Source organism: Microcebus murinus, chromosome 9, assembly GCF_040939455.1.
Source record: "Microcebus murinus isolate Inina chromosome 9, M.murinus_Inina_mat1.0, whole genome shotgun sequence".
Classification (NCBI taxonomy): Eukaryota; Metazoa; Chordata; class Mammalia; order Primates; family Cheirogaleidae; genus Microcebus; species Microcebus murinus.
The window spans coordinates 69,088,588-69,102,618 of record NC_134112.1 but is presented as its reverse complement, the minus strand read 5'-3'; the positions used below and the strand labels follow the sequence as shown (position 1 = coordinate 69,102,618).

General features: G+C 32.6%; 1 protein-coding gene across 7 annotated transcripts in view; it reads right to left on the bottom strand.

The window, feature by feature from the left end:
* The window catches only part of FOXP2 (forkhead box P2), a 536,491-nt gene that overhangs the window by 285,129 nt on the left and 237,331 nt on the right, over positions 1-14,031 (bottom strand). Inside the window, exon 4 of one of the 7 annotated variants that reach the window (XM_076006561.1) lies at positions 1,421-1,502. The exons of the other annotated variants lie outside the window; for them this stretch is intronic. The gene's annotated coding sequence lies outside the window, so the exon portion shown is untranslated. The remainder of the gene's footprint in view (positions 1-1,420; positions 1,503-14,031) is intronic. 7 annotated transcript variants of the gene reach the window in all.

Sequence of the window (14,031 nt, the reverse complement as noted above, 5' to 3'; positions counted from 1 at the left end):
ATATATTTACATTTTCTGGATATACTAATGATTCTGTTGAGGATTGTGAAATGTCAAATTAAAAGACAGATATATCACTGGTATAAGGTTGCCTAAACCTAAAGTGTGTACAAGGAAATGTAAATGAAATGAAGAAACTATGGAAAATGGAAAGATCAATGGATGAAGGGAGAACATAACTTCTATGAAGCAACAGGGGAAAAAAAGCATGCCTCTGAAGTTTTGAATTTGAACTGTAGGCTCTGCCACTTACAATCCATGCTCTCTTAGGAAAGCTACTTAAACTTCTCCAAACTTCAGTTTTCTCAAATGCAATGAATGAAACACTGCCTATCTTACAAAAATGTTATAAAGCATAAATAAGCAAAGTATGAAAAGCACATAGCCCCAGTGCCTTATATAACAGACATGCAAACTATAACACAGCTTTTATTCTTATTTGAGGTATTTTGACAAAGCTAAAATGTGGATGGCCCACTTTTTTCTTCTACAGGAAAAGAAGGTTGATTCTTATTGTCCTATACCAGACTTTTGAATTCAACAACTTGTAAATTTCTTTCAAATAAAAAGTAGAATAAGAAAAGAAGTGGGAACAAGGCTGTGTTGCCAACTTTATATTTTTTGAAGTAAGGGAGTCAATGGCGGAAAGAGCATTCTCTTTGGAGCTTTTTTTTGTTTTTGTTTTTTTGGTCAAAGTCCTCTTTGACATAGTTATCATGGTCAGCATTTGTCCACAGGCTCTGTTTGAAGATCACTAGATTACATACTGTTTTGTAGCTCAGGATTTTTTGCAACTTAAAAATTGTTTGATTCTATTATTCCATGCCTGAATGATTACACATAAATTTACATTTACAGATAAATTCTTAAATGCCAACTAAAATATAAAATAAACTTATAACAGAGACTTAAGAGAAAGAGTCTATAAAAGGTGTTCAAAATCTTCATAAACATGTTGAGCTATCTAGATTTCTAGTCCCTTCCTTTACAATGTATGACAATTATTTGCTTTTTGAGAACAGATTAACCTTGTTTTATTTACATATCAGAAAAAAAGCTAATAGTGGAATCATTATGAGCTCTGGAATTGGACAAAATTGGCTGTAAATCCCTGGATCATCAGTCACTAATTTTGTGAGAAGCTGCCTAAGCACTTAACTTCTCAGAGCATCTGTATTCTTTTGGGAAAACTGATCTACAAATATCTCAAGGGCAGTTGGGAGGAGTAAAGTGAGAAAACCCACATGAGTACTTAGTGCTTGGTAAATATTATTTATTTTAAAATGCATGTCCTTCTCCCCCTTTTTCTTTCCCCCGTTTTCCCAGATGTTCTGTTTCCACATGTCCCAGACTAATTATTAACAGAACCCCTTTTTACATTTGTAAGCATACAAGATTGGATGACAATTTATATGGTTACCTTATTCCTGGAAGAAACTTCCCATTATGTGTTCTTTTGAGAATTACCTTCATTTTCAGGCTAAGGCTTTTCAAACAGTTGTCTAGAAAATATAAGGATTTAGTGAATATCTAGTGTGTCCATAGAGTGGAGAATAGAACAGATATTACATTGTTGTAGTTGGGTTTCCTGAGAATCATATTTTCATCTACTATTTACTAGCTATATTACCACCACCACACTGTCTAACCTATTTAAGTACTTGTTCATCTAAATTGGTGATGTGAAGATGTAAAGGCACACAGTAGAATCTAAATGTCTAATATTTCATTATAATTATATTCTTTTAAAACAAATACATTCATATATAAATGAAAGAAGTATGCATTCATACAAACTTTCAGGGGCATATGCATATACATATAAAAGTACATAAAAATATGAGTAGTATTTTCTGACCTTTAAAAATGTCTTCAGAAATTGCACCAAGGAAATAATTTTGGATATGGTTAATTATTTACATATAATAACATATCAATGTAGTTTTCTTGTAAAACATTTTTTATAGCTTCATCTAGGTATAATTGATACATAATAAACTACACATAAAGTTAACAATTTGGTAAGTTTTGATATTGTATTATATATACTTCTGAAACCATCAACACAATTAAGATAATGTGTATCTATCATTTTTTAAAGTTTCCCCTCTCCCTTTGTAGTCCATTCCTTTTTCTTCTCTCCTCTCCTGCACTCAGACAAGCCTCAGTGTAGTCTGTGATAGTAAAAGAATAGATAACCTAAAAGAACAATGAGATACTAGATAAATACATTTATATTAGTATTGAATGATGATACAATATGGTGGTTAAAGGCATGTACTTTGGAGCCAAACAGCTGTGACTCTAATCTTTTTTTTTCTTTTTCCTTTTAGTACTTGTTTTACCATAAGTAACAGTCTGACACTCAATTTCCATATTGATAAGACAGAGATGATGCCTGCCTCAGATAATAAATGAGGTAAAATATTTGTAGAACTTAGTAGAGAATTCATTTTGGTACCCACCTAGGACTCAATAAATGGTAGTTATTGGATACTAAAAATAAAATGAGATATAGAATATTTAATGAATTCAGAAAATGTTTGTGATTAGGTGACAAAAACGAGTTATCAATTATTAAAGTACCACCATATGTTAATTTAAAAAAATACATATATGGATTCATAGAAAACATATCTGTAGATACAATAATATGTTAACAGTGAGTATGACTACTGATTTCTATTTTCTTTATTTCTTTTTACAGTATTGTCTAATGTTCCACAATGAAAACATTCTCACTTTGGTAATCAAATAAAAATAGAAATACTTTAGATAAAAAAGGTAAGTATGATGTTCATTTCTTTTTTTGCTAGTCAAACATTTATTTAACATTTACTATATACCAGACACTGTGGGGCACTGGGGTTAGAAAATTATAATGACAAAATACTCTGAGGGGAGAAAAAAAGGCACTAATCACATTTTTTTTTCATTTCATTAATAGAAAGGCTTTGACTAAGAAATTAAGTGACAAGATGTAGGTAATAACAAATAGAACCTAAAAGCAGGGTTTTTTCATTTCTAAAAACATACATCCTTTACATAAAATATAGATTCTCGGTATATATATTTCTTTTACTTAAGAGAATTTTTATTTAATTTTATTCTGTGTCTATTGTAGTAAATCTTACAATGGCATCCTCTATCTGTATCATCTACCTTGAATCAGAAGTACTAAGTGATAAGGCATATGCCTATTTAACACTCTTTTGTTTTGTATCATAACTATTAATAGTAATCTAACGGACACTTTATAGGAACAACTCTAGATTAGGGAAATAGTTATACTTCAGTTTGGCTCTAAAGCAACCTAGGGTTCTTCTGTTATTGTGAGAATAGTGAATTCACAGTAAATCTTTCACTCATTAAAATCAAAACTATCTCCAAATATGTTATTTCTTTGGCTTAAAAACCTGGTGTATTTAAAACAAAATTACTATTGGTCACAGGTATATACAAATATGTATATTAATTAAACATTAAAGCAATGAAAATAAAATTAACAAATGTGAAAAAACTTAAAAATATTTAAAAGAACTACATTGTCAGAGTATATTGTTATTGACAAAAATATCTTTTGTATTATCAAAAAGTAGTCTAACACAAATCCAAACTTGTTATTAATCATTTCAAACATAAGGAGCTCTAAGAGTTACTTAATTCAAGCTTCAAGTATTACCATCTTGATTTTGATATCGATCTAGTTAGAATGTCCAGGTTCTCTTGCTTTATATGTTATGGTAACTTGCTAATGCCTAACAACAAGCAGCACTTTGCCAGGCTCAGACATCAAGTTGAAATGCTAATGATTCATAATGAGGCCACCAGACATCAATTACATAAACGAGGCTAGGAACAGAGCCAACACAGGTACACTCTACTAATTTGTTCATCTCTGTTGGCCAAAAGCCAACTGCATGACAAGTGAATGCCCCTAAAGCCATTGGGGCACGACTCCTTTGCTTCAGAGAGGGATTGGACATTGCATACCTTGGTGTTCTCTGTGATCTCTATCTGTCTAAGGACACTTTAATGAACCATACAAGCCATACAAGTACATCTAATGAGAAGACATCTGAAGGGTCAGTAAATTCACATACTAGAAAGAGTACAAGGTAATAAAGAAAAGTTAAAAGAAAAAAAATAAAAACATCTGAGACTGACATGGAACATAATAAATTTCTAAAGCCCAAAGCAGGAATCACATAAAAAGTGACATTTTTCCTAATATTTTAAACTTTGAACAAGTACAATTCAATATCATTAATAGATTTAGTATAATTGGCTTTAATCAGAACATTAAATACTTTTTCTTTACTTTCATAATGTAGTTTTATGAATGACATATTTATAACATCTAGCAAAATGTTTTCCATTAGCATAGATTTTTGAGTTTATAATAGAAAAGAACAGGGAAATATAATTCCTTGAATATGATTTTTTGACAAACATAAAGACATCTAATGAATGATATCATATAGAAGGGACTCAGCAGTGTAATAAAATGAATATATAATCAATATGATAAAATTTAATGTGTTGTACAATGTGTTGGAAATCATCTGATTAGGGATTTAAACAAAGGGATGCCAAATTTACACATATCAAAATTATATGAAAAAAACCTCTACTCCGATAATTTTTTGATATATTAAAATAGCAATGAAAATTGTTCATTGGTTACTTTTGGCTGTCATGACAGTCTTTAAGAAGATAAATATAATATGAAGTGTCAAGCCATTTATTAGAAACTTAGGGTCTTTTTCTGGAAGTGTCCAAGCAAAAACAGCTTACTCTGAGCAGGAAGAGGCAAAGAAGAAGGTACAGACAGTGGAAGATATGGATTCAGCATTTATAATTAGGAAGCCTGCTCAAGCGGATTATGCAGGACTTTTGGCATATGAATGACAAGGACCACCAATGCCAAAATTCGCCCTATTTGCTGTTGTAGATCAAAGACAGCCACAATTTCTTGGCTACGCCTACCTCCCATTGTGAGATGGAGTCTAGTTCTCCTCCTCTTTACAGACTTCCTAGATAAATAGAATGTGATAGAAGTGATGTTCTTGGACTTCTGTGGCTAGATCAGAGCTTTGCAGTTTTTTCCCAAGAACCCTTTGAACACTTATTGCCATGTTGTGAGGAAGCCCAAACAACCCACGTTAAGAGGAATCAAGACACTCGGTTGAGTACCCTGGCTCAGTTTACAGCCAGCAGCCAGAACCAATTTGCCAGCCATGTGACTGAGCTATCTTAGGTGCTTTGATCCTCCAGCTTCAGTCTAGCAGCCTCAGCTGAAGCCATGCAGAGCAGACAAGCTTTCCAGCCAACTTCTGCCAAAATTATATATTTATAAATAAAATAAATGGCTATTTTTGTTTTAAGATACTAAATTTCTGGATGGTTTGTTACACAGCAATAGCTAACTGAAATGTTGGTCAAGGTGGTTTAGTCAGCCGCTTTATCACAGAGTTCTGTTTTACTGGCACAGAATTTATTTTGGAACAATGCTACCCAGACGGCAGCAGTTGGCAGTATTCATCATCACTGCTGAAACTGTGTGTGTGCCCGGAATGTTCACTAGCCAGAAGGTTTCACCTCTGGCCACACTGCTCAGTTTTCTTTATGAGCCCCCATAGAGACTAAAGATTTTGTTAAAGAATGGTAGAGGGATTTTATACCCACTGTTCTACCACTCTTCTTCAGGGTAACACCCAAGGTTGAGGCTCTATGATCAGCCTGGCACCCCCAAACTGGAGGCTTTTACATAATAACTGCTGTGTTAGTTCATTTCCTGCTGTTATAAAGAAAATACCTGAAGGTAGGTAATTTATGAAGAAAAGAGGTTTAAAAAAAAAAAAAAAGAAAGAAAGATTTATTCTGCTCATTGTTCTGCAGACTGTACAAGAAGCATTGCACCAGCATCTGCTTCTGGTGAGGGCTTCAGGAGCTTCCAAGAAAGGAAGAAGGTAAAGGAGAAGCAGGTGTGTCACATGGTGAGCGAAGGAGCAAAAAGAGGGGGAGGAGGCGATGCCAGCCTCCTTTAAATAACCAGCTCTCCTGTGAGCTAATAAGTGAGGACTCACTGGTTACCTGAGAGAGGGCACCAAGCCATTCATGAGAGATCTGCCCCCAAGACCCAAACACCTCCCACATTCAACACTGAGGATCAAATTTCAACAGAAGATATGGAGGGGTCAAACATTCAAATCACATCAACTGTTAAATGGTTATAGAGCCATTTTTCACAGTGATTAAAAAGTACCTAAGATGAACTATAGTATCAAAATGGAGCTCTCTTTCAGGTAATAAATTTTAAGTACTGAGACATTTGTTCCATTTAGTTTTAAAAGTAAAGTCATATATAGCAGTCAGAAGATTTTAAAATAGTGTCACTAGTTAGTGTTCTCAGTGTTCTGTATGAAATGCCCAATTTTGTTTTCAAATTCTATATACCACAGAGTACTAACCAATGTGTATAATTTAGTTCAATTAGAAATTTATACTGTAAATAAAACAGGTTTCATAAGTCACTTCAGACTAGTGAGGGTATCATTGCAACTAAAAATAATAATTAAAAATTAAAGAAAATAATTAGCATGCCTTTCAGCTTTTAAAATCAGACAGATGTTTTACTAACTGTTAGGAAAACTGGAGTAGTACTTGCCTTGGGCCCAAACAAATGTGTCTATTTCACTAATTTCTGTGTAGTGCTTAATTTTTAAGAGAACCAGATATTTTTCAATGTACAAAGCCAGACCAAAAAACTTTAATTTTTGCTAATTATATATAGAATTACATATATAATGTGTGTATTTATAAAAATGGCAATTGAATTATAGGGCTTATTTAGTTACCTTTCTTACAGAGATACTCTTGTCTTCACTAGAAAGAGGTGATGTTCCATGATTTTAGATGGGAAATGCTGATTGAGAGTAATTGAGTGTCAGTTACAAAGCAGTGTTAGCATGTCAGTGAGCATCAGAGAGTAGTAGATGGGAGTAGACAGAAACTTTTAGACTTAGAGCTCAGGGGAAATGGCTTCCAACAATCCAAAGATCTATGATGATTCAGAGATATAACTGCATGTATTGTGAAGCACTAGTGTTAAGATTGTAGTTCATAGTTCTATTAGTCAGACTATAATATTTGCTAACTTACTATTAATTATACTGACAAATTCTGATAAACTCTTAGAAGCAAAAGGGTCAGATTGGAAGGGCCACAACAGTGATTCCTCCATGGTAGAAAATCCCTGGGTGAGGATATACAGAAAAGCTGGGCTCTTAAGACGTCTCAAACTGGGACTAAATTCAGTCAGAAGTGTTATCCTTGATTATGACAGTACATAAGATGCTTTAAAGCAATTGAATTCAATACCTTGAGAAGGAGCCTGCCATCTCCAGTTCTGTCACTGTCTCTTCCTACGTTATTACTAAAAGCCTATTTTATCCATTCATGGGCTTTGATTGGCTCTCCAAAGCATACAAATTTAAAACTTATGAACTGCATGTTTAAATCTTATTATCTTAAAATATCTGTTAGGTATGATATAAAGTACACACAAAAACACATATATTGTAAGTTAGCCTGTGCACAAAGTATTATATATACTCTACGTATTAAAAGAGAAGGAAAGGGATCAAAATAGTTAAGTGGAATTTGTTTCCCTATTCTAATAACAGACCTGGTCATTTGAATTCCTTAATATCCAATCTTAACAAAATGGTAATAATGCTTTAAAGGCAGTAGTATAATTTCCTGAATCAACTAAACTCTAATTTTACTAAAATATAATCTAATAGGAATGAGAGGTAATAATATGTATAACATATCTTATAAATGGCATCTAAGACAAAACAAAATTACAATTATCTTCATTTCATGACGCAATAATTGTTGCCAGGAAAAGAAAATAAGGATGTGACAGCTTAAAAGTCTATCAACTAAAAATGTATAACTATTGCTGCTGAGAAATTTCATAACACATGTTTCATTCACCTCCCCAAACAAACAACAGTGCTTCAAATGTGCTGGAAGACTATTAGCAAATTATTCCCTTTGTTTTGATTTGTTTAAAGCAATTGAAATTCACTGACATATGTTCATCTTCTTTTTCTATATATATAAGTGCAGCCTTTTTGGTTAAAGCATAAACAAAACACAATGTAAGAAAACAAAAAAGGAAAAGAAAACATTCATATTTGTTAGGTTTAGGTGAACTAACTATGCATTGAAAAATAAAAACAAAGACAAAATGTGCCTTTTTAGTACATTAATTATGATCCATCATTTACTCTATGTTTAGAACACACAAGGGAAAAATAACATTTGTACCCATAGGTATTCTAATGAGATTAGACATGAAGCTTTTGAAATAAACCTCAAACAGCTATTACCAAGCCTTATTACTGTTTAGTAGCTTCGATCACACAGCCATTTAGTCACAAATCTGTGACTATGGACCAAATCCGTACAGACTTCTAAAAGGACATAAACACCTCAAGGGACAAAAAAGATGCCTGGAAAGCCTTCCTTGAGCGGGAGTTCAACTACTTCCCATGGCAGTTTGCACACGTTTTCCAGCATGAATTTCACTTATTTGAACAGGTGAAAGTAATTAGATTTTTAAATGATTGTATTGTCAATGGGTCTGCACTCTGACAGAAAAATTCATACTGACTGTAAAAACCCTAAAACTCATAAAAGTAGGAATTTCAGGGAAAATGATTAGCAGCACGTTCCTAAGTTTCCACAAAAAAATTCTAAAGAATTAAATATATCTATTTTTTGTATGGTATGTGAAATAACCATAGACAGTAAAGATAGAATTGTTTTGTTGGCAACCAGTTGTGAGAAGTACTAAGCACTTTCTATAGGGAAATTCTGAAACTACATTAAAAAAAAAGAAACCCACATTGAGGTTGCTATCAATTGTACTGTGCTATAGCTTATTGTAAAAATTAGATTGAAACAACTTAAAAAATCTCAGTAAAGGGCTATTGTTAGACTCTAGTGGTCTGAAAATGGTCTTTTAGAGATCTAAAGAGATTAATCTTCTCTAAACACAGAAGTCATTTCATGTAAAAAATCATACAATGAAAACTGCAGAGCTTTAATTTCTGAAAAGCCCAGATAATTATATATTCCATGGCTCTCAGACTTCCTTACCAATAGTGGCACTCAGTTTTAACATTTATATTTTACATTTGGTATTAGAATCAAAACCCTGAATAGGTTCAAAAGAGCCATTTTGAGTGTAACAGGAATTCACTGTGTACATTCTATAATCTACTTGTTCTAAAACTAAGGTTTTGATATATGCTGATTAATTAGGCTGAATGAATAAAATAGGTTTCTTCTGTATTAAATTAAACTCACTATTTTTAAAATAAAATGCATACAATTATGCTAAGGTTGCCTCTTAAAAGATGTCTGAGATGACCAAATGAAATGTATAGTGCTTTTAAAGGAAAAGTTAAAATTCGTTTGTTAAGTTGTAATTTTTAAATATATGTATGCTGTTTTGTATGAGAGCCTGCAGAAAGAAAAAAAATTAAAAGTGAATCCTAGCTATGTTCATATTAATTACATGATACAGCATGATTAGATGGGAGTAATTAGCGTATGCTGAAGTAAACTGAGTTTGAAAGCTTACTCAACATTATTAAGCGCCCTTTTTGAAAGTAGTGAATAGCTTAATTTAATTTGTGCTGGTTAAAGCATACAGACTTCCAAATATCAAGACAATACTAAATTTACTCTTTTACCCAAATCATACTAATAAATGCAGAGGAAGAGATGTCTGAATGGCACTAGCCAAAGATTATGTGCTTGATTTAACATTTTTTCACGATTAATATTCAGCACAGACTGATTTATTCTCATCAAAATCATCAATGCTCATGTGATTTTTGCCCATCGCCTTTCTCAAAAACTAAATGAGACTGCTGCAAATCCACAATGCTCTAAAATGCTATGAAATTTAAATGTAAAAGAATTAGATTATATGAGAACAAAACAGTAAAAAATTGTCAAATATTGTTATAAGATTTTAAACCAGTAAGTTCTAAAGGAGGGAAGTATTTTATCTATTAAATAAAAGTGGGATTTTCTAGAGGTAAGATTAATGACAAACTATATATCTACAATTCAATTGAATATAAACAACCATGTGTTGTCCATTAGGAAGGCATTTGTTCAGGGTTATTTTCCTAGCTATGGTGATGAATTTGCACCAATCCATCTACACAGTCTCACCCAGTTCTCCTTGTCACCAACTGCACACATTTGCCAGCCAGCTGGCTGGGGTGAGGGGCGTCTCCTGTGCCACGTAACAAAGAGAAGCTTGCTGGCCTGCACTGGGATGAAACCCATGACCTCTACTTCATTAACAATATGGGTAGCCAAGTGAGCTAACCGGCCACTGATTAAAATAAATGTATACCTTACCAGGCGAGAAACACTAGCATCAACTTTCAATATGTATGTTGAATTTTGCCAGCAAAAATTTCATGAAATTCAACACTACCATCATTACAATGAAACCACTATGAAATTGAAGGGGGAAATGAGCTTCAAAAAGGAATTAAGCACTTAAGGCTAATCATAAATTTAGGATACAGTTTAATTCGGTTGGTTAAAAGTCAACTTTAAATTGAAATGCCTTTTAAAAGAAAGGACTTGAATTAAATAAGTCTCCAACAAAATATTTTTAATGAAAATTATTGAAGACATACAAGCAAGTATAACTTATAGACAGGAATACTGAATCTACTGCTTAGCAATCATAAATTTGCTCTCTTATCATAGGTATAAATTTTATTTTTTGAAATACACATATACACAAACACACGTATACATACAAATACTAGCAACAAGGGAAAGGATATGAAAGAAAGTAACTTCTAAAACAGAGGATATCTTATAATAACATTATAAGTATCTTTAATGTAACTTTTAAAACAATCAAGAATAAAAAACATCACAACATGAAAAAATATTGCATATCCATAATTTCGCAATTGTTAGGACTTTTCCTCATTAACACTAAAGAGAATTTATTTAGTTGCTATCTCCTGTTGCATCTACATCTCTATGTGTGTTTATCTTCTTTCATTTCTAATCACATCCTTTTGAAATATATGTTCTGAACTAGAAGTAAATACATATTTATTTTGTTTAAACATTATAATCTTAATACTTTCACATTTTAAGACACATTGTGTCACTGACATATTTTTTCCCACATAATGTTAAACTAAGCATGCCTACTATTTTATAAGTCATTCAAAAACCTCTATCTGACACATTGCACTAAATGTATTACTTATTCACATCCCTGAGCTTCCATAACAACTTGGTGGATATACAGTATAGTAGGGCTTATCTTTAATTGCAATTATTTGTTAAAATGTTTTCTCTTCATGCTTCTAAAGTAGGAATATATCTTATTCATCCTTGCCTCTTTAGGAATAAGCCAACTGCTTTACATATAAAAGGTGCTTAATAAATGAACATTGAATAGAAGAAAAACGGATGAATACCTATTAAATTTTACTTTCTTTGTTTTGATCTATTATCCCATTGAGATCTATTTGAATAAGAATTATATTAACTATTCCACCCACCTTTGTATCATCCTTAAATTTGATAGTCAGGTCTCCTACTTTTTTCCTATCCAAAGTCATTGATACATGTTGAAAATGATAGGGTCTCTGCCATATCAATCATGGACCTCTCTTCTAGCTTTCATCCACCCATTAACAAGTACTCTTTGAGTATTCTCATCCAAGTAGCTATGCTCCACTTAATTCTATAGTCTCTTTTTCTCTAATTTCTCTACACAAATATTTTCAAAGATTTTGTCAAAAAGCTTGCTATAATCAGGATTAATTATATCTTCAGCATTCACTAAGCACTGTATTAAAAAAAGACAAGTTTGACTTTGCATAGCATATTCTTAGTGAAAAACATTTTGGTTCCTATTAATAATACTACTTCTGAAAGCTTACAAACATTCTGTTTAATTATCAAAATGACCAGACCAATATGGAAGTTCTGCTAACTATCCAGCTTCTCTACTATTAAAAATATGCCTCTTGGGCTCATCTCCAATGTATAAATTATCCTTGTTTTGGTAACTTAAGTACCACTCACTTTTGTTCTGGGATAACCATAAGTTGTTTCAGTACTGCATTCTGTACAAGCCTGGATATCAAAGTAGCTAAATGTTCTCCCATCGTCATTCACTTGGTTTAAAATTCCTCTGAAACATGTTTTTCTCTACCCATTGCAGCTCACTCTCCTTGACAGAGAAAAAGTAATGTAGAACTTGAGTTCTACTTTGTTAGCATAATCTGTTAACGTCACACCATTGTCCTAAGCATTGAAGTTACATATTGTTCTTTTGATTTGAATACAGCTCAAAAAGACCGGCTTATATATAGTATTTTCTTTGCCTTTTTTTGTAAGCCTTACATAAATCTTACATTCACCATCCCTGACAACTTTCTCATGATTATGGATCTCAATATTATATTAGCCTTTTACTTTAAATTCATTGTATTTTTTATCTTTTTTTTTGTATGTTTGTTACATTCCATCCCTCTTTCTTCGTCATCATAGTTTCATCCTATCAATTTTATTGGAATTTTAATTTTGAACCTTTTCTTTAGCCAGATTCCCTTTTAGTGTTTTTGACTATGAGCTTACGCTGATTTTTAGGCATTCTTCCTATAGTAGATCTTTGTAACTAAAAGAAATAATCAATGAATTAGAAACATCATTTACATTACATAGCCCATTCTAGTTACTTTTCAAACTTTCGCAAGAACTAGAAATCCCAGCCCGGCGGGGTGGCTCAGGCCTATAATACTAGCACTCTGGGAGGTTGAGGTGGGTGGATTGCTCAAGGTCAGGAGTTGGAAACCAGCTTGAGCAAGAGCAAAACCCTGTCTCTACTAAAAATAGAGTGAAATTAATTGGCCAACTAAAAATATATAGAAAAAATTAGACAGGCATGGTGGCACATGCCTGTAGTCCCAGCTACTTGGGAGGCTGAGGCAGAATGATTGCTTCAGCCCAGGAGACTGAGGTTGCTGTGAGCTAGGCTGACACCATGGCACTCTAGGGCGGGCAACAGAGTGAGACTGTCTCAAAAAAAAAAAAAAAAAAGATAGAAATCCAGTCTTGGAAAAAATGCATTCTATAAGCAACTCAGCTGCTTATTTGAAGTGGGTTTTTACTTTGTTTTCCATAACATTGCAAAAAAGATGTTCATAATGTTTAAAACATTTTGAATTAATGATAATACCAACAGTGCTGAGAAGATTTTAAGATATCATTAAAAGTTAAATTTGCTGAATTTTGTGAGTATATAGTATAAAATTACTAAAAGTTCTATGAAAAAATAACTTGTCATCAACTATCTTGCTCCTAAAACTTTTTCCATTAAAATAACTTATAATTTAAGCTTTCTTAGGCATAGAACTAAGACATTATGACTGAACAAATTATATTTGAAATCTTTCCTAAAGCATGCAATCTCTTTTTTAACTATACCTAGGATTTTTTTTTTTTCTTGGCCACTTCAAACTCTAATTTAATGTGGCAACTATCTCCCAAGATTCTCTTTCTTTTTACACTGTCAACCATTCTTTTATATTGGTTATACAAAGAATTAAGGTCCTTTGAGGCATTTCCCTGTATGGTTTTCTGTACATTCTTACACGGGACTGAAATCAATTCTTAATTATCCTAGGCAAATTGTGCTTTCAAGTTCTTATTGACATTTAAGAACAAATATAATTTATTACATAGTTTGATCATGATTTGAGTACTGTCCCTAATGTTTATTCATATTTGCCTAACATCTCTCTTATGGGAGATCCTTTGAAACCAAACCATTGCTCTATCTAGACAATGAGAAGGATCTGAAGAGAAGGAAAGGAAAGGCATATCCATCTTATTTGGTGATGATGGTGTCCTATTCGAACATTATGTGGCTGCCTTAATGAGACTGAACAA